Source organism: Colius striatus, chromosome 2 (assembly GCF_028858725.1).
Source record: "Colius striatus isolate bColStr4 chromosome 2, bColStr4.1.hap1, whole genome shotgun sequence".
NCBI classification, from domain to species: Eukaryota; Metazoa; Chordata; class Aves; order Coliiformes; family Coliidae; genus Colius; species Colius striatus.
In genome coordinates, this window is record NC_084760.1 from 174,071 (window position 1) to 189,557 (window position 15,487).

The window sequence follows — 15,487 nt, forward strand, 5'->3', positions numbered from 1 at the left end:
AATTCTGTATGTCTAAATCTGTGCAAACTGTAAAATCAATCAAGGCTTCCAATTATCAGTCAAATCATTTCACTTTCAGAAACCTACCTGTCATAAATTCAGAAGAATACTCCAATTCTCTAGAAAGAATTCTATATATTTATACTGTGTACACAGACTATTTTCCACCAAGACCTCGAATTATCAGCCAAATTCTGCAAATTTAAGATGTATACAAGCATTAAATTCAGAAGAGTAGTCTAGTTATCAGGCAAAAATTCTTTGTGTGTAAATCTCAGCACACTATAAAATGAATCAAAGCTTCCAATTATCAGTCAAATCCTTTCAGTTTCAGAAAGCTACCTATAATAAATTCAGAAGAATACTCCAATTCTCTGAAAACAATTCTGTATCTTTTATACTGTGTGCACAAAATACGTTCCACCAAGTCCTGAAGTTATCAGCCAAAATTCTTTAACTTTCAGATATATACCAGCATTAAATTCAGAGGAGTAGTCTAGTTATCAGGCACAAAATCTGTACGTGTAAATTTGTGTACACTGTAAAATCAATCAAGTCTTCCAATTATCAGTCAATCCCTTCAGTTTCAGAAAGCTACCTGTCATAAATTCAGAAGAATACTCCAATTCTCTGGAAAGAATTCTCTATCTTTTATACTGTGTGCACAAAGTACATTCCACCAAGCCCTCCAATTATCACCCAAATCCTGCAACTTTCAGATATATACCAGCATTAAATTCACAAAAGTAGTCTAGTTATCACGTACAAATTCCGTACGTTTTATCGTGTGCACACTGTAAAACCAATCAAGTCTGCCAATTATCAGTCAAATCCTATCACTTTAAGAAAGCTACCCGTCATAAATTCAGAAGAATACTCCAAGCCTTGGACGAGAATTCCGTATTTTTATACTGTGTGCACAAATTATATTCCACCAAGCTCTCCAATTCTCAGAAAATTCTATAACTTTCAGATATATACCTGCATTAAATTCAAAGGAGCAGTCTAGTTATCAGGCACAAATTCTGTATGTTGTATTGTGTACACACAGTAAATTCAAACATGTCCTCGAATCATCAGTCAAATCCTTTTCGTTTCAGAAAGTTACCTTTCATACATTCAGAAGAATATTCCAATTCTTAGACGAGAAATATGTACTTTTATACTGTGTACACAAAGTACATTCAATAAAGCACTCGAATTATCAACCAAATTCTGTAACTTTCAGATATATGCCACCATTAAAGTCAGAGGAGTAGTCTAGTTACCATTTTTAACCAACACCGAGCTCTTTTCAGCAGCAGGACACCGGAGCCCTCATTACAAGGCCGAGGCCAGTAACGCAGCAGGAGGAAAGCCACGTGTATCCCCGGATCAGGTGCCTCTGGGAAAGAGGAGAAGCAAAGCCCACTGAACATTGATCAGTATCCTGTAGCTGTGGCACACGCCTGACGTGGCCCTCCCATCCTGCAAGCGAGACGCCCTGAAGGGACAAAAAAGGGCTGAGCTGCCCCAAGGTCTCATTGCTCACCCCTGCCCCTCACTGAGCCAATCTGCTTGAAGCCTTGAAAAGACTCAGTTGCTCATACACGTGGGGACAAGGACAGGAAAACTCAGTTCCTACTTGGTTGCTACCTTAGAGAGCAGTACTCGGAGGCAAGGCACTGATCCCAGGCATCACTCAGCTGGGTAAGAGCCAGTCAGCGCCAGCACATCCCGGTGGGATGTGGGCAGCCAGGCACTCCCCAGGCCAGGCAGGACTCTGCCACAGCACAACCAAACTCAACCTGCTGCCTCCAGCTCCTCCACCAAGCTGGAAAAGCCTCTTTTTCTGCTGTTGAGGTTACGTTGCACATCAAGAGAGCTGTGCCCTGTGGGTGCTGTTAGGAAGCTGCGTGTTTGTGTGTGTGTGTGTGAAGGCAGTGGGGCTGCAGAGCCTCATACTCACAAACTGCCGCCCGAGCTTGGCTTTGACGCGCTCGGCCTCGCGCTCAGCGGGGTGCGGGGCGTAGCTGAGGGCACCCATGCGGTTGCTTATCCACAGGCGGGCTCTTCCTCGTGTAGAAGGAGCAGGTGCGGAAGCAGCTGAAGGGAGCGTCCTGCACGGCCGTGCCGAGCTGGGGGTCGCAGGGGGGATGTGTGCAGTCATCCTCCAGGCGCCAGGCCTCCCCTGGGGAGCAGCAGGACAAACCACCCCGGTCAGAGCCACAGCCTGGGCTACGTCCTACCGCTCCAGCCATTGGTGGGGGTCCCAGTGGACGGCCCAGCCCAGCCCCCCTCTGCCCACCCCACACCCAGCAGCACGGAGTCACAGAACGGTTTCAGCTGGAAGAGAGCTTGAAGCTCGTCGAGCGCAGCCTTTGTCCCAGCCCTATCGCCCACCAGCCCACTTCCCGTAGTGCAACATCCACCCGGCTCTGAAATCCCTCCAGGGACGGTCACTCCTGCACCTCCCTGGGCAGCCGCTCCAACGCCTGACAACCCTGTCAGCAAAGAAATTCCTCCTCAGATCCAGCTTGAACCTCCCCTGGTGCAACTTGCGGCCGTCTCCTCTCGTTCTATTGCTTGCTACTGGGGAGGACAGACCCACTCCCACCTCGCTACAGCTTCCTTTCAGGTAGTCGCAGAGAGCGAGAAGGGCTCCTCTGACCCTCGTTTTCTCCCCCAAATCCCTCCGTGGGCACCCTACAGCCCCCACAGCTGGAGGGCACACCCCTGCCACAAGCCCCTGGCCATTCCTTGCCCCCACCTGCCCCAGGCAGCACTCCCTGCTCCCGCCCTGCGCAGCCTCGTGTACCCACAGCTCCCAACATCTTTCTGGCAGGAATCAGTTAAAAACAGTCAAGCGTAACAAAGACTTGGCCAGAGTCAGGACCTCCGAGCGCTGCTGCAGGATTCAGTATTATTACTCAGAATAAAGGGAAAATCAGAAAATGAGAAAGACACGATTCACTGTAAAATAACACCACGATAAGAAACCTCAGCTCACTGGAATTCGAACCAGTAGAGGCCTTGAAGACCCCGAATGCTGAAAACAAAGAAGCTGGAGGGCAGACAGCTGCAGATAAGAAGGACTCGGAAGGTGGAAAACAGAATTGCTTGCCTTCTGCTCCGTGGCATGGAAATCTACCGGAGACGCTGCACCAGTACAAACCGGAAGGAGCCTTACACCACAATACGAAGCGGGGATAGGTCATAAATATGTAATAGGCACTTCTGCGTACCCCTACCTGTACCCTGTACGTAGCCCTTTGTTATACAAGAAGGTGCACGAGCTGGGCAGAATTATCTCCCTCGCACCCACCGGCGCAATACATACCTGGTTCATAACCCTTCACCGTGTGGTAGAGTTTGTTCCGCACGTCAATTGGCGAGCCAGGCAGGAGACCCTCTCGGCCCGGCTGCTGGACCGGGCGGGGCGTGGGACACTCTGGGTGCGCCACCAGACTGTTTCTCCAGAGAGTCTCCCATCCCCATCCCATCGCTGCAGGGGAAGAGACCGACCGGCGAGCGGGCCGGGAACGTAAACTGGGAAGCCTGCAGGGGTATAGGGGACGAGTCCATAAGCCGCGTACGGGACACCTCACGCTGTGACGGGGAGTAGCGGAGATCACCAAGACCCTGTAAGTCGTAAAGGGGGGTATAAGTACGCCTTGCGCCCGGGTGAGGGAGCGATACTGCTCGCCCCTGGGGAATTAGCGAGTTCGCTGGTACGGTAACTGGGGCGCTCCTCGCTGGGACAGCGGGGGCAACGTGTGTGGTATATAATTGCTTGCAGAATTGCTGTACCGGTACCGTGCATATTTTAGCATGGCTAAAGTTACCAAAGCAAGTAGCGATTATGCATTGCAAAGCTCACCAAAACGGAACAACTGCACAAGAGGTAGCCAATTCGGCGGCAGATCAGGAAGCAAAGACAGCAGCTGAAAAAGGTACAGCAGAGATACCCTCTCTGATTCCGGATGGAAAAATCCCAATCAACCAAATTCCTAACCATTCAAAAGACGACCAGAAATCGATTCAGGATTTAGGGGGAAAACCAGAGAACAACGGTTGGGCTACACCACCACAGGTGACAGTAGCGGTGCCGAGCACGTTACTTTTGGGTTATAATCCTGGTTGAACATAGAAAGTCTCACTGGGGAGTCAAAGCCCTACGTAAGTATCTGAGCAAACGCATTGTCGCCTATAACTTGTACACAACCATCAAACAAGAAACACAACAATGTGAGATTTGGGAAGGGTACTTCCCCTGGACAGTGGTGGCAAATTGACTTTTCAGAACTTGAAAGAAAAAGGGGGTTCCAATATCTTCTTGTACTAACTGATACCTTTTCAGGATGGCCAGAAGCATTCCCTTGCCAAACAAACAAGGCTAAAGAGGTAACTAAGGCTTTACTACATGAAGTAATACCGAGATTTGGGATCCCAGCAGTAATATCCTCAGACAGAGACCCTCATTTTGTGACCAAAATTACCCAACAAATTAGTCGGGTTCTGGGGATAGACTGGCAGTTGCACACTCCCTAAAGACCCCAAGCAACGGGCCAGGTAAAGAAGATGAACCACTTCCTTAAATGACAGAGTGAAAAATTGTGCCGAGAAACCGGACTAGCCTGGCCTCTGTTACGACCTCTAGCCTTGTTGCGAACAAGAACCAAACTGAGGACTGAGGAGACATTAAGTCCCTTCAAAATACTCTATGGAAGACCCTCTTCAGTTCAGGGGGGAACCTCAACAAAAGCTGCTGCCGAGACGTTAACTGACTACATAAGAAGCTTAAAAAAAAAAAAAAAAACCACCCACCTCAGAAAAGTAGAAAAACTGGTTCTGTGGAACAGAGCTCTCCTGGCTTGGAGCAGGCTAACGGACAGGAGCTTTTCTGTCCCTGAATTAGGTGAAAGAATCAGCTTTCGGCTGCCGCTCTGGAAAGAGAGGAGATGTGAGCATGCTAGCAGGCAGCAGCACGGCCAGGTGCATCCCACCAGCCAGAGCCCATCAGCACACACCAGCCCGAGCGGAGGGACGGTCGGTGGAGCAACACGCCCGTACCTCTCAGGCGTCCAGCTGCGGTTGAGATCGGGCTGGGAAAGTCTCCTCTCCCCCGCGCCGAGAAGAGAAAATGGCGTTCAAAATGGCGGCGACAACGGCGGGAATTTTCTGATTGGCTGCTGTCGCGCGGGGCACCCGGCAGGAGAGAGAGCTTAAAAAAAGCTGCGGTATGGCTTTTGGCCACCGGGTGGCAGCGGCGAGCGCAACGTTCCGATTGGCGGCGGCGTTGCCGGGCAAGGGCGACGCGCGATTCCGATTGGCCGCGAAATTCAAAATGGCGGCGAAACGACGGCGCTTTCCGATTGGCCGCGGGCGGGCACGTGAAGCAGGCACGGGCGACGCGCGATTCCGATTGGCCGAAAAATCCAAGATGGCCGCGAGAGGACGCGCGATTCCGATTGGCTCGGGCGTTGCTAAGCGACGCCGACGGGAAATTCCGATTGGCCGAAAAATTCAAGATGGCCGCGAGAAGACGCGGCGTTCCGATTGGCTCGGGCGTTGCTAAGCGACGCCGACGCGCGATTCCCATTGGCCGAGAAATTCAAGATGGCGGACGAAGCGACGCCGCTTTCCGATTGGCCGCGGGCGGCCACGTGAACCGGGAACGGCCGACGCGCGATTCCGATTGGCCGGCAGGTAAAAAAGCCGAAAAAATTCGAAAAAAAGCAGAAAAAACCCAAAGAAGCGGCAGTAAAAAAGCAGAAAAAAAACCCAGAAGCAAGGGAGATTAAAGGCGGAAGCGAGGGAGCGATCAGGGAGAAGAAATTGGCGAAGAAAGGCAGAAAAGTGGCAGGAAAAGATAGAAAACCGCGGGAAAAAAGCAGAAAACGCACAGAGAAAAGGCTGAGAGAAGGCACAGGGAGGACAGAAGAGAGGCAGGAGAACGGCGGAAAAAATATCAGAAGAGAGACAGAAAACGTTGGAAACGAATTTTGAAACGACAGGAAAAACGGCAGTTCAAAGGCTGAGCAACGGCACTAAAAGGTGGGAGGAAGCAAGAAGTAAGGCAGGAGAAATACAGAAGAAAGGCAGAAAACCGGTAGAAAATCGTTAGGGAAAAGGTAGAAGAGAAAGGCACAACAAACACATGAAACGCAGATTAAAGCCTGCCATCTCGTTTTCCGCCACTGGGTGGCATCGCCGAGCGTCCCGGGCTGCAATCTCGTTTTCCGCCACTGGGTGGCATCGCCGAGCGTCCCGGGCTGCAATCTCGTTTTCCGCCACTGGGTGGCGGCGCCGAGTGCTGTGTGCATAAAATATATTCCACCAAGCCCTCCAATTATCAGTCAAATTCTGTAACATTCAGATATATACCCGCATTATATTCAGAGGAGTAGTCTAGTTATCAAGCACAAATTCTGTATGTGTAAATTTGTGTACACTGTAAAACCAATCAAGTCTTGCAATTATCAGTCAATCCCTTCAGTTTCACAAAGCTACCTGTCATAAATTCAGAAGAATACTCCAATTCTCTGGAAAGAATTCTCTATCTTTTATACTGTGTGCACAAAGTACATTCCACCAAGCCCTCCCATTATCACCCAAATCCTGCAACTTTCAGATATATACCAGCATTAAATTCAGAGGAGTAGTCTAGTTACCAGGCACAAAATCTGTATGTCTAAATCTGTGCACACTATAAAATCAATCAAGTCTTTTAATTATCAGTCAAATCCTTTCAGTTTCAGAAAGCTACCTGTAATAAATTCAGAAGAATACTCCAATTCTCAAATGATAATTCTGTATCTTTGTACTCTGTGCACAAAGTACATTCGACCAAGCCCTCCAATTACAAGCCAAATTCTTTTACTTTCAGATACATACCAGCAAAAAATTCACGTGAGTCGTCTAGTTATCAGGCACAAATTCTGTATGTCTAGCTATATGCATGATGTAAAATCAATCAAGGCTTCCAATTATCAGTCAAATCATTTCACTTTCAGAAACCTACCTGTCATAAATTCAGAAGAATACTCCAATTCTCTAGAAAGAATTCTATATATTTATACTGTGTACACAGACTATTTTCCACCAAGACCTCGAATTATCAGCCAAATTCTGCAAATTTAAGATGTATACAAGCATTAAATTCAGAAGAGTAGTCTAGTTATCAGGCACAAAGTCTGTATGTCTAAATATATGCATAATGTAAAACCAATCAAGTCTTCCAATTATCAGTCAAATCCTTTCAGTTTCAGAAAGCTACCTGTCATAAATTCAGAAGAATACTGTAATTCTCTGGAATGAATTCTATATCTTTATACTATGTGCACAAAGCACATTCCACCAAGACCTCCAATAATCAAAAAATTCTTTAACTTTCAGATATATACCAGCATTAAATTCAGAGGAGTAGTCTACTTATCAGGCACAAATTCTGTATGTCTAAATCTGTGCACACGGTAAAATCAATCAAGTCTTCCAATTATCAGTCAAATCCTTTCAGTTTCAGAAAGCCACCTGTATTAAATTCAGAAGAATACTGTAACTCTCTGGAATAAATTCTGTATCTTTATACTGTGTGCACAAGGTACATTCCACAAAGTACTCAAATTATCAGCCAAATTCTGCAACTTTCAGATATATACCAGCATTAAATTCAGAGGAGTACTCTAGTTGTCAGGCACAAATTCTGTATGTTGTATTGTGTACACACGGTAAATTCAACCACGTCCTCCAATTATCGGTCAAATCCTTTCAGATTCAGAAAGCTACCTGTAATAAATTCAAAAGAATACTGTAATTCTCTGGAAAGAATTCTCTATCTTTTATACTGTGTGCACAAAGTACATTCCACCAGGCCATCCAATTATCAGCCAAAATTCTGTAACTTTCAGATACATACAAGCATTAAATTCAGAGGAGTAGTCTACTTATCAGGCACAAATTCTGTATGTCTAAATCTCTGCACACTGTAAAATCAATCAAGTCTTCCAATTATCAGTCAAATCCTTTCAGTTTCAGGAAGCTGCCTGTAATAAATTCAGAAGAATACTCCAATTCTCAAATGATAATTCTGTATCTTTGTACTCTGTGCACAAAGTACATTCGACCAAGCCCTCCAATTACAAGCCAAATTCTTTTACTTTCAGATACATACCAGCAAAAAATTCACGTGAGTCGTCTAGTTATCAGGCACAAATTCTGTATGTCTAAATCTGTGCAAACTGTAAAATCAATCAAGGCTTCCAATTATCAGTCAAATCATTTCACTTTCAGAAACCTACCTGTCATAAATTCAGAAGAATACTCCAATTCTCTAGAAAGAATTCTATATATTTATACTGTGTACACAGACTATTTTCCACCAAGACCTCGAATTATCAGCCAAATTCTGCAAATTTAAGATGTATACAAGCATTAAATTCAGAAGAGTAGTCTAGTTATCAGGCAAAAATTCTTTGTGTGTAAATCTCAGCACACTATAAAATGAATCAAAGCTTCCAATTATCAGTCAAATCCTTTCAGTTTCAGAAAGCTACCTATAATAAATTCAGAAGAATACTCCAATTCTCTGAAAACAATTCTGTATCTTTTATACTGTGTGCACAAAATACGTTCCACCAAGTCCTGAAGTTATCAGCCAAAATTCTTTAACTTTCAGATATATACCAGCATTAAATTCAGAGGAGTAGTCTAGTTATCAGGCACAAAATCTGTACGTGTAAATTTGTGTACACTGTAAAATCAATCAAGTCTTCCAATTATCAGTCAATCCCTTCAGTTTCAGAAAGCTACCTGTCATAAATTCAGAAGAATACTCCAATTCTCTGGAAAGAATTCTCTATCTTTTATACTGTGTGCACAAAGTACATTCCACCAAGCCCTCCAATTATCACCCAAATCCTGCAACTTTCAGATATATACCAGCATTAAATTCACAAAAGTAGTCTAGTTATCACGTACAAATTCCGTACGTTTTATCGTGTGCACACTGTAAAACCAATCAAGTCTGCCAATTATCAGTCAAATCCTATCACTTTAAGAAAGCTACCCGTCATAAATTCAGAAGAATACTCCAAGCCTTGGACGAGAATTCCGTATTTTTATACTGTGTGCACAAATTATATTCCACCAAGCTCTCCAATTCTCAGAAAATTCTATAACTTTCAGATATATACCTGCATTAAATTCAAAGGAGCAGTCTAGTTATCAGGCACAAATTCTGTATGTTGTATTGCGTACACACAGTAAATTCAAACATGTCCTCGAATCATCAGTCAAATCCTTTTCGTTTCAGAAAGTTACCTTTCATACATTCAGAAGAATATTCCAATTCTTAGACGAGAAATATGTACTTTTATACTGTGTACACAAAGTACATTCAATAAAGCACTCGAATTATCAACCAAATTCTGTAACTTTCAGATATATGCCACCATTAAAGTCAGAGGAGTAGTCTAGTTACCATTTTTAACCAACACCGAGCTCTTTTCAGCAGCAGGACACCGGAGCCCTCATTACAAGGCCGAGGCCAGTAACGCAGCAGGAGGAAAGCCACGTGTATCCCCGGATCAGGTGCCTCTGGGAAAGAGGAGAAGCAAAGCCCACTGAACATTGATCAGTATCCTGTAGCTGTGGCACACGCCTGACGTGGCCCTCCCATCCTGCAAGCGAGACGCCCTGAAGGGACAAAAAAGGGCTGAGCTGCCCCAAGGTCTCATTGCTCACCCCTGCCCCTCACTGAGCCAATCTGCTTGAAGCCTTGAAAAGACTCAGTTGCTCATACACGTGGGGACAAGGACAGGAAAACTCAGTTCCTACTTGGTTGCTACCTTAGAGAGCAGTACTCGGAGGCAAGGCACTGATCCCAGGCATCACTCAGCTGGGTAAGAGCCAGTCAGCGCCAGCACAGCCCGGTGGGATGTGGGCAGCCAGGCACTCCCCAGGCCAGGCAGGACTCTGCCACAGCACAACCAAACTCAACCTGCTGCCTCCAGCTCCTCCACCAAGCTGGAAAAGCCTCTTTTTCTGCTGTTGAGGTTACGTTGCACATCAAGAGAGCTGTGCCCTGTGGGTGCTGTTAGGAAGCTGCGTGTTTGTGTGTGTGTGTGTGAAGGCAGTGGGGCTGCAGAGCCTCATACTCACAAACTGCCGCCCGAGCTTGGCTTTGACGCGCTCGGCCTCGCGCTCAGCGGGGTGCGGGGCGTAGCTGAGGGCACCCATGCGGTTGCTTATCCACAGGCGGGCTCTTCCTCGTGTAGAAGGAGCAGGTGCGGAAGCAGCTGAAGGGAGCGTCCTGCACGGCCGTGCCGAGCTGGGGGTCGCAGGGGGGATGTGTGCAGTCATCCTCCAGGCGCCAGGCCTCCCCTGGGGAGCAGCAGGACAAACCACCCCGGTCAGAGCCACAGCCTGGGCTACGTCCTACCGCTCCAGCCATTGGTGGGGGTCCCAGTGGACGGCCCAGCCCAGCCCCCCTCTGCCCACCCCACACCCAGCAGCACGGAGTCACAGAACGGTTTCAGCTGGAAGAGAGCTTGAAGCTCGTCGAGCGCAGCCTTTGTCCCAGCCCTATCGCCCACCAGCCCACTTCCCGTAGTGCAACATCCACCCGGCTCTGAAATCCCTCCAGGGACGGTCACTCCTGCACCTCCCTGGGCAGCCGCTCCAACGCCTGACAACCCTGTCAGCAAAGAAATTCCTCCTCAGATCCAGCTTGAACCTCCCCTGGTGCAACTTGCGGCCGTCTCCTCTCGTTCTATTGCTTGCTACTGGGGAGGACAGACCCACTCCCACCTCGCTACAGCTTCCTTTCAGGTAGTCGCAGAGAGCGAGAAGGGCTCCTCTGACCCTCGTTTTCTCCCCCAAATCCCTCCGTGGGCACCCTACAGCCCCCACAGCTGGAGGGCACACCCCTGCCACAAGCCCCTGGCCATTCCTTGCCCCCACCTGCCCCAGGCAGCACTCCCTGCTCCCGCCCTGCGCAGCCTCGTGTACCCACAGCTCCCAACATCTTTCTGGCAGGAATCAGTTAAAAACAGTCAAGCGTAACAAAGACTTGGCCAGAGTCAGGACCTCCGAGCGCTGCTGCAGGATTCAGTATTATTACTCAGAATAAAGGGAAAATCAGAAAATGAGAAAGACACGATTCACTGTAAAATAACACCACGATAAGAAACCTCAGCTCACTGGAATTCGAACCAGTAGAGGCCTTGAAGACCCCGAATGCTGAAAACAAAGAAGCTGGAGGGCAGACAGCTGCAGATAAGAAGGACTCGGAAGGTGGAAAACAGAATTGCTTGCCTTCTGCTCCGTGGCATGGAAATCTACCGGAGACGCTGCACCAGTACAAACCGGAAGGAGCCTTACACCACAATACGAAGCGGGGATAGGTCATAAATATGTAATAGGCACTTCTGCGTACCCCTACCTGTACCCTGTACGTAGCCCTTTGTTATACAAGAAGGTGCACGAGCTGGGCAGAATTATCTCCCTCGCACCCACCGGCGCAATACATACCTGGTTCATAACCCTTCACCGTGTGGTAGAGTTTGTTCCGCACGTCAATTGGCGAGCCAGGCAGGAGACCCTCTCGGCCCGGCTGCTGGACCGGGCGGGGCGTGGGACACTCTGGGTGCGCCACCAGACTGTTTCTCCAGAGAGTCTCCCATCCCCATCCCATCGCTGCAGGGGAAGAGACCGACCGGCGAGCGGGCCGGGAACGTAAACTGGGAAGCCTGCAGGGGTATAGGGGACGAGTCCATAAGCCGCGTACGGGACACCTCACGCTGTGACGGGGAGTAGCGGAGATCACCAAGACCCTGTAAGTCGTAAAGGGGGGTATAAGTACGCCTTGCGCCCGGGTGAGGGAGCGATACTGCTCGCCCCTGGGGAATTAGCGAGTTCGCTGGTACGGTAACTGGGGCGCTCCTCGCTGGGACAGCGGGGGCAACGTGTGTGGTATATAATTGCTTGCAGAATTGCTGTACCGGTACCGTGCATATTTTAGCATGGCTAAAGTTACCAAAGCAAGTAGCGATTATGCATTGCAAAGCTCACCAAAACGGAACAACTGCACAAGAGGTAGCCAATTCGGCGGCAGATCAGGAAGCAAAGACAGCAGCTGAAAAAGGTACAGCAGAGATACCCTCTCTGATTCCGGATGGAAAAATCCCAATCAACCAAATTCCTAACCATTCAAAAGACGACCAGAAATCGATTCAGGATTTAGGGGGAAAACCAGAGAACAACGGTTGGGCTACACCACCACAGGTGACAGTAGCGGTGCCGAGCACGTTACTTTTGGGTTATAATCCTGGTTGAACATAGAAAGTCTCACTGGGGAGTCAAAGCCCTACGTAAGTATCTGAGCAAACGCATTGTCGCCTATAACTTGTACACAACCATCAAACAAGAAACACAACAATGTGAGATTTGGGAAGGGTACTTCCCCTGGACAGTGGTGGCAAATTGACTTTTCAGAACTTGAAAGAAAAAGGGGGTTCCAATATCTTCTTGTACTAACTGATACCTTTTCAGGATGGCCAGAAGCATTCCCTTGCCAAACAAACAAGGCTAAAGAGGTAACTAAGGCTTTACTACATGAAGTAATACCGAGATTTGGGATCCCAGCAGTAATATCCTCAGACAGAGACCCTCATTTTGTGACCAAAATTACCCAACAAATTAGTCGGGTTCTGGGGATAGACTGGCAGTTGCACACTCCCTAAAGACCCCAAGCAACGGGCCAGGTAAAGAAGATGAACCACTTCCTTAAATGACAGAGTGAAAAATTGTGCCGAGAAACCGGACTAGCCTGGCCTCTGTTACGACCTCTAGCCTTGTTGCGAACAAGAACCAAACTGAGGACTGAGGAGACATTAAGTCCCTTCAAAATACTCTATGGAAGACCCTCTTCAGTTCAGGGGGGAACCTCAACAAAAGCTGCTGCCGAGACGTTAACTGACTACATAAGAAGCTTAAAAAAAAAAAAAAAAACCACCCACCTCAGAAAAGTAGAAAAACTGGTTCTGTGGAACAGAGCTCTCCTGGCTTGGAGCAGGCTAACGGACAGGAGCTTTTCTGTCCCTGAATTAGGTGAAAGAATCAGCTTTCGGCTGCCGCTCTGGAAAGAGAGGAGATGTGAGCATGCTAGCAGGCAGCAGCACGGCCAGGTGCATCCCACCAGCCAGAGCCCATCAGCACACACCAGCCCGAGCGGAGGGACGGTCGGTGGAGCAACACGCCCGTACCTCTCAGGCGTCCAGCTGCGGTTGAGATCGGGCTGGGAAAGTCTCCTCTCCCCCGCGCCGAGAAGAGAAAATGGCGTTCAAAATGGCGGCGACAACGGCGGGAATTTTCTGATTGGCTGCTGTCGCGCGGGGCACCCGGCAGGAGAGAGAGCTTAAAAAAAGCTGCGGTATGGCTTTTGGCCACCGGGTGGCAGCGGCGAGCGCAACGTTCCGATTGGCGGCGGCGTTGCCGGGCAAGGGCGACGCGCGATTCCGATTGGCCGCGAAATTCAAAATGGCGGCGAAACGACGGCGCTTTCCGATTGGCCGCGGGCGGGCACGTGAAGCAGGCACGGGCGACGCGCGATTCCGATTGGCCGAAAAATCCAAGATGGCCGCGAGAGGACGCGCGATTCCGATTGGCTCGGGCGTTGCTAAGCGACGCCGACGGGAAATTCCGATTGGCCGAAAAATTCAAGATGGCCGCGAGAAGACGCGGCGTTCCGATTGGCTCGGGCGTTGCTAAGCGACGCCGACGCGCGATTCCCATTGGCCGAGAAATTCAAGATGGCGGACGAAGCGACGCCGCTTTCCGATTGGCCGCGGGCGGCCACGTGAACCGGGAACGGCCGACGCGCGATTCCGATTGGCCGGCAGGTAAAAAAGCCGAAAAAATTCGAAAAAAAGCAGAAAAAACCCAAAGAAGCGGCAGTAAAAAAGCAGAAAAAAAACCCAGAAGCAAGGGAGATTAAAGGCGGAAGCGAGGGAGCGATCAGGGAGAAGAAATTGGCGAAGAAAGGCAGAAAAGTGGCAGGAAAAGATAGAAAACCGCGGGAAAAAAGCAGAAAACGCACAGAGAAAAGGCTGAGAGAAGGCACAGGGAGGACAGAAGAGAGGCAGGAGAACGGCGGAAAAAATATCAGAAGAGAGACAGAAAACGTTGGAAACGAATTTTGAAACGACAGGAAAAACGGCAGTTCAAAGGCTGAGCAACGGCACTAAAAGGTGGGAGGAAGCAAGAAGTAAGGCAGGAGAAATACAGAAGAAAGGCAGAAAACCGGTAGAAAATCGTTAGGGAAAAGGTAGAAGAGAAAGGCACAACAAACACATGAAACGCAGATTAAAGCCTGCCATCTCGTTTTCCGCCACTGGGTGGCATCGCCGAGCGTCCCGGGCTGCAATCTCGTTTTCCGCCACTGGGTGGCATCGCCGAGCGTCCCGGGCTGCAATCTCGTTTTCCGCCACTGGGTGGCGGCGCCGAGTGCTGTGTGCATAAAATATATTCCACCAAGCCCTCCAATTATCAGTCAAATTCTGTAACATTCAGATATATACCCGCATTATATTCAGAGGAGTAGTCTAGTTATCAAGCACAAATTCTGTATGTGTAAATTTGTGTACACTGTAAAACCAATCAAGTCTTGCAATTATCAGTCAATCCCTTCAGTTTCACAAAGCTACCTGTCATAAATTCAGAAGAATACTCCAATTCTCTGGAAAGAATTCTCTATCTTTTATACTGTGTGCACAAAGTACATTCCACCAAGCCCTCCCATTATCACCCAAATCCTGCAACTTTCAGATATATACCAGCATTAAATTCAGAGGAGTAGTCTAGTTACCAGGCACAAAATCTGTATGTCTAAATCTGTGCACACTATAAAATCAATCAAGTCTTTTAATTATCAGTCAAATCCTTTCAGTTTCAGAAAGCTACCTGTAATAAATTCAGAAGAATACTCCAATTCTCAAATGATAATTCTGTATCTTTGTACTCTGTGCACAAAGTACATTCGACCAAGCCCTCCAATTACAAGCCAAATTCTTTTACTTTCAGATACATACCAGCAAAAAATTCACGTGAGTCGTCTAGTTATCAGGCACAAATTCTGTATGTCTAGCTATATGCATGATGTAAAATCAATCAAGGCTTCCAATTATCAGTCAAATCATTTCACTTTCAGAAACCTACCTGTCATAAATTCAGAAGAATACTCCAATTCTCTAGAAAGAATTCTATATATTTATACTGTGTACACAGACTATTTTCCACCAAGACCTCGAATTATCAGCCAAATTCTGCAAATTTAAGATGTATACAAGCATTAAATTCAGAAGAGTAGTCTAGTTATCAGGCACAAAGTCTGTATGTCTAAATATATGCATAATGTAAAACCAATCAAGTCTTCCAATTATCAGTCAAATCCTTTCAGTTTCAGAAAGCTACCTGTCATAAATTCAGAAGAATACTGTAATTCTCTGGA